The sequence below is a fragment of the Chelmon rostratus genome, chromosome 13 (genome assembly GCF_017976325.1).
Source record: "Chelmon rostratus isolate fCheRos1 chromosome 13, fCheRos1.pri, whole genome shotgun sequence".
Lineage (NCBI taxonomy): Eukaryota > Metazoa > Chordata > Actinopteri > Chaetodontiformes > Chaetodontidae > Chelmon > Chelmon rostratus.
In genome coordinates, this window is record NC_055670.1 from 16912848 (window position 1) to 16922320 (window position 9473).

Consider the following 9473-nt stretch of genomic DNA (forward strand, 5'->3'; position numbering starts at 1 on the left):
TTTCAGAAACAACACTCATCCACATGTGTTTGTTTTCTATAACTAAGCCTGTCCTGATTTATTAAATATTTTGTCATAAAGGCCTACATATCACAACAAACCTGTAATATTAATGGTATTGTAAGGCATAATTACATTGTTAATATACTGTAAGGTACAACAATGTAATTGCACTGTAAATACATTTGTATACAGTATGTACAGCGTAAACAGACATAAAGATTTTACAGGGCTCTTGAGCTACTGATATTCATCCAAACTAATAAATAACAACAATTTTGAATAATTAAAGAAATCATGAAATTTCCTCAATTATGAAATTCAATGGAATTGACTAATAATACTATTAGTGATTTCAAAATACAGTTACCGCAATCTCACTGTCAGTAACACAGACGTTTCCTGCAGAGCTACAGGGATAATATAAAGACATTAAAGTGAGTCTTTGTTCAGGATATCCACAGATTAACCTTGCTGCACCCTGGGCCCCTCTCGAGCCGACAGTTTAGCATTTAATGCATTATGTTTGGCAAGCGGTTCCAAGTTTGCTCTCGACTTGAATAGTCTACAACTAGGCTTTAAGATTAATGTCCTCTTTCTTGGTTTGGCTAATTAGCAGCTAATGCCATTAATACACATTCTCGTGATTCAATCACTTTGTCCCTGCAGGCTTTCACTGACGTTGAGAGAAATTAGCCGGTGAGCATAGTAACACTGATCTTCATTAGAGAGCTATTTGCTTTGTCCACTTTATATGGAAATTACTGTTCTGTTATGTTAATTGGTCATATAAGTTCCTCATTCAGAGTTTTGCCGTCCGTTTTAACCAAAAGGGGACAGCGGTGGACCATCAGCTGTGTGTTTGGTGTGTGCATGTGCATGTGAGTACAGGTTTCAACAATAATTGAATCAGGGCAAGGGTTAAATTTATGGTCAAGGTAAAGTTTAAAGGTCATGCAATCAGTTTTGTGTGTAAAATAAGATCAGTGGAAATTTGGTTGTTGCAGCAATAAGTACAGATAAATAGACAAAGTAAAAATAACTATTTTGGAGACAGAAACTTAAAGTGACAGAATAGTTGTTGTATGTATTAACATAGAGATGTAATGTAATGTAATACATATATATGATGCACAAATTGTTTGATATATATACAAATTAACACAATAAAGTGTAATATGGTAAATTATTATAGAGTATGGGATGTGAGATATAGTATCAGGCAAAAGGTAGTAATATATTGTCTAACATCATACACAGTATAGTACAGCAATACAGAATATAATAGAATATCAAAAATAATATGGTATCATATGGGTACACTATAGAATAATAATATAAAGTGTAGTGTAATGTATACTATGTATAGTATAGTACATAACAGAATATTTCAACATATATAGTGAAGTATATAATCAGTGCAAAAGTCCAGCAGAGGATTATGGAGAGGGAGAGGAGTGTGAGTGTCTGGAGTGTAGCAGACACCGTGGAGAAAGGGGCTGTCTGTGCTGTGTGAGTTGTACAAAGGAGCCTGAAGTGTCCATTTTGCACCTGGGTGGGATGATCCGGTGGCTCAATGAGCTGTCCATCTGCCACAGCTTGTCATGAAGAGGTGAGGGGGCTCTTCAAGGATGGTTTTGATCTTGTACTTCATCCTCCTCTCTGTCACTGCCTGCAGACTTTCCAATTGCAGCATGACCACACAGCTGGCCTTCCTTAACAGCTTGTTAAGTCTGCTGGTCTCACCTGCCTCGATGCCACTACAGCACACACCACAGCAAAGAACAGGGCGCTGGATACACTGGACTGGTACAAGGTCTTCAGGAGCTTGTTGTATACGCTGAAGGATGTTAGTCTCCTCAGACAGAACAGTCTGCTCTGTCCCTTCCTGAAGAGGGTGTCCATATTATGAGACCAGTCCAGTTTTTAACTTTTTAAACTGAAACAGGGAGCTTGCTATTCCTCTGGTAGTCCCCCACCAGCTCTTTGGTCTTGCTGATGTTGAGTTTTTGAGTGATTGCTGCTGTACCATGAAGCTCTCTATCAGTCCTGTCTACTCCTCTTATCATTGTTGATGCATCCAACAGTGGAGGCGTCATTTAGAAACTTTTGGAGGTGACAGGAACCAGAGTTGGAAGAAGTCTGAAAGTAAAAGAATGGCACCAGTACAGTTCCTTGAGGTGCTCCGATGTTGCTAGTCACAACCTCGCAGCCATCCATTCTGACATACTGTGGCCAGCCAGTGAGGTAGCCCATGAGCCAGGGTGAAGTCACCAAAAGCTTATCCTGTTGAAGGCAGGGCTGGATCCTGTTGAAAGAAAACTGCAGTGTGCAAGAAAAGCAGTTAGCAGGGTCTTCAGGTGGCACAGGACCCTAAAAACCGCGCTCAGGGACTGTAGAGATGTAGGGCAGACAGGGCGTTCTTTGACTCGTGAATGCAGCCATGTCTCTGTTTGCCCACTTTGTAATTTGACAAAAGCAATCCACAGATAATGACAAGATAATTAGGGTTGGTTGTCACTGAACAGTGGGGGATTCATATCAAGGGGAACTCTCATCTTTATTGTGGCAGAGTTTATAGACCCGATTTTAGCACACAGCTAAAATTATTTTTGTTGTGTGTGTGTTTGTGTACAGTGTGTGTGTGTGTGTGTGTGTGTGTGTGTGTGTGTGTGTGTGTGTGTGGAGAAATTGGTGCAGATACAGCGCAGACAGTCTGAGGGGATGTGGCCAGCACACTTATCGTCTGCACCTTCTGTTTCCTGACAAACATCACAAACACATGAGCCAGCCCAGGGGACACAACTAGACAAAAGCAATCAAGCCCTATCAGTGAATTAGCAACATATTGCTATGTTGTATTGCGAAAGCAATTATCCTCTGTCTCAAGATACAAAGCCATGCACACGAACATGCAAGCACTCTCACACTCAATTAAAGTGGCGATGGCAGTGCTCTGCTGTGAAAATGATTGCATTTCAATTGGCATGATTCTTTGAGTCCACAGAGCAGTATTATGTATGCTAATGCAAGCTGTAAAGACGGATCTGGGGTTCAGGGGGGGCCCTCAGAGCAATTACGCTGCCTGAGAGCCCGGACAAGACGCTGTGTCCCAGGGCAGGCGACGCACTTTTACGGGCTTTTCCATATTAAAGATATATTTTTGAAACATCGTCGGGATAAGCCCGTAAAAATGTGAAGCCTAAAAGATACCTTAGGGTTAGATCGATGTACAAGTATAATGGGGCGATATTACCCTTTGATGAAAAATGTTATGAATTAGGAATAAGGCTTTCGTTTAATTTTTGATACAGTTGTTAATGTTCACATTTTCCAAATGTCAAGGGTCAGCCAAGAATAGTAACCTTGGATGCTGGAAGCAGGACTGCAGCACTCTGCTCAGAGGCACGCTGGCAGAATCAGGGCACATTATTTTAGACTGAGAGTTAGACTGAAGCAGGCGCTGTTACATTATTAGAATTGATCAAAACTAATGTGATTGCCCACACCACAATTAAAGGGTCAGTTCACTCAAATCAGAACAACACATGGATACAGATAGTTTCGGTGTTGTATGCGCATGTTTTGATCTCTTTGTGAAACTTGCTGCCGCCCCAACGCAGTGGTGGTGAAAAAGTGATGAAAAGTGATGAAATGTTCTGGACTTTGCTGTCAACATCCATCCATCCACTGTTGTGCGTTTATCAAGGGACGGGTTGCGGTGGCAGCAGACTGAGCGGGGTATTCCAGACAGCCCTCTCACCAGCGTAGTAAAAAGTAGTTCGTTCCAATAAAATTCATGATTTGGGTGAACTTGCCCTTTAAAAAGTCAGATTAAAGTTTGTAATGTATATTGTCATTGTATATTGGAATACTTTAAAATGCTGTATTTAATCTTTAATCTACTATACTGCAAGGCCTAAAACATGCGGTGAGACGCTTTGATTTGATTTTATTACTGCTTTCAGAGACATTTCCGGTGATGCTCCGGATAAATGAGGGTATCATAAGGCTAATTAAAAGAGCACTTGAGATAATTATTGTAATCAAAACATGACAGGAAGAGTGAGGCTCAGTACTTAATGGTACACCTGTGTGCTGCACTGAAAGACACACTCAAGCTAAAGCAACACGTTTGTGCAATAGTTATGTTTTGTCAAGTAAAATTCATCACAAAGCCCTTAATTTAAAGAGATGCTGGTGCTCGTTCTCCGGTTCGGTTCCACAGTTTTGTATTAGTCAGAACTACTCGTGCAATCAGCATTGCCACCAAAGCCCTGCAGGATTTATCCTCATAATAACTTCTCATGTTGAAGACCCCGTAATGGCTTTGTCAGGTTATATTTATTAGATTAATTTCTGCAGATTTAATTGATGCATGAATATTTTAATGTTTACCCCTTACGTACTGTACAAGGCCTTTGGGGCCCCTGGAAACTGAGAGGAGGAAGAGGAGTAAAGTAAATCCTGTTCCTGGGAAGAGCCTTGAAACCCACTTTTTTATAATAGAAATGTGTGAAAATGTTTTAATTATTCAATGGATTCATAGTTTAATCAGACTTTTAGATTAGTCTAATTGTTCTGGCGCTGAAATATAAATGGGATTAACTGATTATTGTAAAGTAGGTGAGAATAATACTTGATAAAGTGTGGCAGAGCTTTAAGAAAGAGTGCAGAGTGATTGCTGTTATGCTTGAATTTCTCACAGTCTAATCCTTTTGGTCTCTATCTCGCTTTTGCTCTCTGCCTCTGTTCACTCTTTGGACACAACGACAGCACAAAGAAAAGACCACTTCAGCTTCGACACTCCAAACAAATTAATGAGACCACTTCATGTGCTGATTAACTTATTTGGATTTGCAAAGCTGTTAATATGAAAGACAAGAAAGAATCAGGGTTAGTAATTGAAATCAATACTAACAGAACTACTTGTGGACTTGTGGGAGCAGATTATGTCTTGAACTAGTACTGTACTCTGGTCAAGGCAGTTTAGTGGTGCTTCCTGTGAGAGGTACACTGTGTATGGAGTTGAATAGCTTGTCTTCTTCTGCTCTGTTTTTATTGATGCTAATGCACGGGTTAAGCATAATTAATAAAGGAGAGTTTTTAGAAGAATCTCTTCTCTTTGTTTGCTGCAGAGAGGTTTGAACCAGGTACACTTTTACTTTGTTTTTGTTAATTTTACCCAGTCACTTGTCAGTTGCAAAGTTGTCAAATGCAAAGATTTCATAATATAATGAAGTTTAAAAAAAAAATCTCCAGCACACCAAGAAGTCAATTATATAAATGGGTCATTTTCATTTGCCTAAATTTCTAATTCACAAGTTATTTCATCCCCTGACTTTTCTCTCAGGTGGTAAAATATGCAGAAATACATTTCACATGTGATTTAGAATACGTTTTAAACCTTAAAATATGCAGAGATCAGGCAAAACTATATGCACATTGATGCACATTCATGCAAAATGTATGCTTCATGCACACAGTATTATGGGCAGTTCTTCTCTTTCTCATTTGGTCCACTGATGGGGTCAATCCAGATAAAGGCTGTTATGCCTTGAGAATTTCGCCTTGTTAAATCAAGCCGTAGCTATGTGGCCCAGAAGAAGGGAGGCAGGTTTGTTGGGCACTTGCAACTGCAACTAAACATCAAGACAAAACTAGTCTCCTGCTTCTGTTATTACCAGAATTCCTCTTATCGTGGTACTTTTAATGAACCCTACCACGAAGTGATGTATGTGCAACCCCTCGAGAAAACACCGGACATGACTGGAAGTTGATCAACCCCTTTCAAACGTTGACACGGTCACTTCAGTTGCGTCAAAGCGCCCGTATTTGATGCTAGTGGCCCCCTTTGCTAGCGGGATGAATTGACCCACTGTTAAACAGACAGCCTCATGAGTCAGCCTCTATAGGAGTTCAATGCATTAACAAAGTCCCTGATAGTGATGTTTGACCTCGACTCCCACTCACAATACACATAACATTCCTCCCACTGTGTGTGTGTGTGTGTGTGTGTGCACTAGGCTTTTTGAAGGCCGATACGAATACCAATATTTCTCATACACTGAAACTGATGTGTTTGATTTGTAACATTTGTCATGCCAGGAAAATTATTCAAATTACTGAATGTCTTTGCCAGAACTGTAGGAGCATCTAGTTTTTTATGACACATAAAAGATGTCTCACCACAGATCCTCCCATATTTAATAATAGCCACATTTCTTCAGATCCACATATCTGAGGCAGATATCAGTGTAATGATATCTGCAGTTAAACTTTACTCAGACATGTGTGGTCATTTTTGCATGTGAATACTGTATATACAGTTAACTTGCGTGGGGCAGCAGTGGCCTAAAGGTTAGGCTGCTAGAATAAATCTGGGTTGGGAGGTGAATGAGCAACATTTGCCCCTCCCCTCATCAGTGCTGTTGAGGTGCCCTTGAACAAGGCCCTTAACATTGAACAGAATAAATCAAAACCAGAGGTATTTCAGTTAAGGGTGATCTAATATGTGAGACAGCATGACGACAGAGAGGCTGAAGGACAGAAATAGAGACAGGAGAGAAGGGTAATAGAGAGACTATATCTATGAGAGGACCTTCATCAGCAACCCTCGCAGCGCTGTCATTCCTGCAGTGTTGAGTCATGTGGGATGTTTCTTGGTAGTCTCTGGGCCCAGCAGCCCTTTTTTGGGAATGTCATGTTTTAACAACTCCAGTGCCTTTTAATTCCCGCTTCTGAAAGTCTGTCTGGAAGCACTGGAATGTGTGTGAGGCAGCAGGCCAGACGCTAGTGTTTGGAAATAAACTGTCTGTCCAATCGGATTGGCCTCATTCTCAGGGACGTGGGAGCAGCGAGTCCGCGAATACACAACACACTCACACATGCATGCACAAACATGGACGGGCGCGCTTCCAAACACACCTCACAAAACTTTGCTCTCTGTTCCGGTTGCCTTTACACCCCGGAACGTGCACGTGCAGCCTACTCACACACACATGAATGCAAATAAAACGTTTAGAACTATGTTAGAACACACAGGCTGCGCAAAGACAAACTGACACATGGCCACAGGGGCAAACACACACACACACAGCACATGTACAGTACAGATGCAAGCAAACACCCGACATGTCACACACTGAGTGGATATTGTGTGTGTGTTGAGATGGAGAAGGAGGCCAATAGAAAGGCTAATTCTTTTTTGTTAATATTATTCCCACAGCAGTGCTGATGAGCCTGATGGAATGGCTGTGATTCAACTGCAGGAGGCTCCTGGGAGACTGCTAGAGTTAATGGACCGTGTGTGTTCATATTATTATCTGCTTGTGTGAGTGCACGTTGTGCGTTTGTGTGTGTATGTGTATGTGTGTACTAAACCAGTCTAAAAAGGAGGACCAGTGGAGGAGTCTGACGAAATAAGCTACAACAACATAAAAGGAACCTAATTGTTCCCTAAAGGCAGAGTGTTAGCAAAGTGACAAGAATAACTCAAACCTCCCACATCCCAATGAAAGACTGGCAACAGCTTAGAATGGCTCTGACTGAAGATTGCTATTTCTTTTTGTTTGATAAAACAATGGGAAATGAAGAAAAATGGCTTGAGGAAAAGGATGTTTGGGAGAGAGACATTTGTTCCTTAAACTGTCTACAAGCCTGAAATTCATGTGATGTTAGAAATGAACATTGTATGACCACCAACCTCGACTGGCTGGTGATTTCAGAATCAGATAAGAAATGGAAGAAATTCCTGACATACTTTATGTCAAGATTACAATAACAGCATTAGAACTGTTGTTGTACGCTGTTAGATCTCCAAGTTTTCTAAATGGACTGCCGATCCTTCTCTTTTTAAGAGCTGAAATAAGAAACTGCTGTTTTGTAAGCTTTGATATCCTCGTGCAATGCAGCATCTGTTCACCTCTGTTTGCAGGTTACAGCGACAACGACTCAAAATGTGTGACTGACTGTCAACTTGTTAATTAAAGCTATTGAGGAAAAGATGCGTCCTCACGTAGTCTTTCAATGCATTACAATTCTTAATACTGAAGCTGTTATTTGTGAAAATGACAGTCGAGATGTTTAATGACTAATCCCTAAAACCAACGTTCAACATTGCATCAACAAATACAGCCTCCGCAGCACAACATTGCTGCAATGAAACATCGTCTGGTAACACGCTCTACTGACCAATCAAATACGTGCTAGTGCTATTTCCTGGTATGTTTGGAATGTAAGTGGTGGAGTTCTGTTGTTTACCTGACCATTGTTGAAGCAAAGAATAAAATGATTGTATCTGTGGTTGTCATGTCAACAGCTTTATTTTTTTGCATTTTCTGTCTATTTTCCATACCTGCCTATCTCTATCATTTCCTGTCATCCCAGGCATTGTTGTTCCTTCCCTGTTCAACAGCTCAACTCCCCTGCTGGAAATCAATTTATTGTTGTTACTATTTATTACACGCAGGCCCGGAACACACTCATGCACACACTGGACCTATAGACAGTCTGTGATTTGAAGGGGTCGCCATCCCCCTTGTTAGCAAAATGACCAAAATGCATCCCCCTTTTTAACTTGCCATCCCCCCTCTCCATCCCCCAGTAGCAGATAGAGAGAGGCAGAGGGGATGTAGGTTGAACGTGTTGGTCTAGTCTGCCTTTTAGAAGCTATGACCCTGACCATGACCCTGAATTACCAGTAGCCTAACTGTGCCGTGTATTGATAAATCTATGGTGCTGTCCGCGGTGCTGAAATGTCAGACAGATTTGTAACTGCGTAGTCCTCCCATTCTGTCAGTTGTATCTTGGATCTATAATATTGTCCGAACTATATACTATAAATACTCAATTCTGTGCCATATTGTCGCCTATATACATCCACACTAACCACTAACAGTCCACACCGTCCTGTGGTTCATCCTGGACATCCTGAACATCCTCCAGCTCCCAGGCCAAGCCCATACAGACTGAGCAACCACATCCTCGGCTTGGATGAAGTCCTACCATTCCTCATGGACCACCAATTTGTTTTCCAAGACTTTTTCAAGTCAAAACCATTGCCTTTCCAAATTTCTGAGCTTGGGACTGTCCACCAGCCACCAACTTCTGATTCCATGTACTGTGTCCATAAGAAAAGACTTGAGCTGCAGCTATTTCCAGCAAAGCCCGCACACATGTTTCGGGTGCACCAAGCCTGTCTGACAGTCTCCCCTAAATCTGATCCATCTCACCACCAGATGGAGATATGCTGACATCCAAGCCTCTACGCTTCAGTTATATGTCCAGAAGAAATGGACGTTTAGGAGCATCTTAATGTTTAAACATGGTGTTTTTATGGACAGGCTGTGACTGTGACAAAGTGGAGTAACACAACTGAAATTCACATAAGGGAGGTCATTTCACGACCTTCAAGATATCAGCTTTTGTCAGTGTGTCAAGGTGTCTCCGAATGGGAGACTAACATCCAAGCT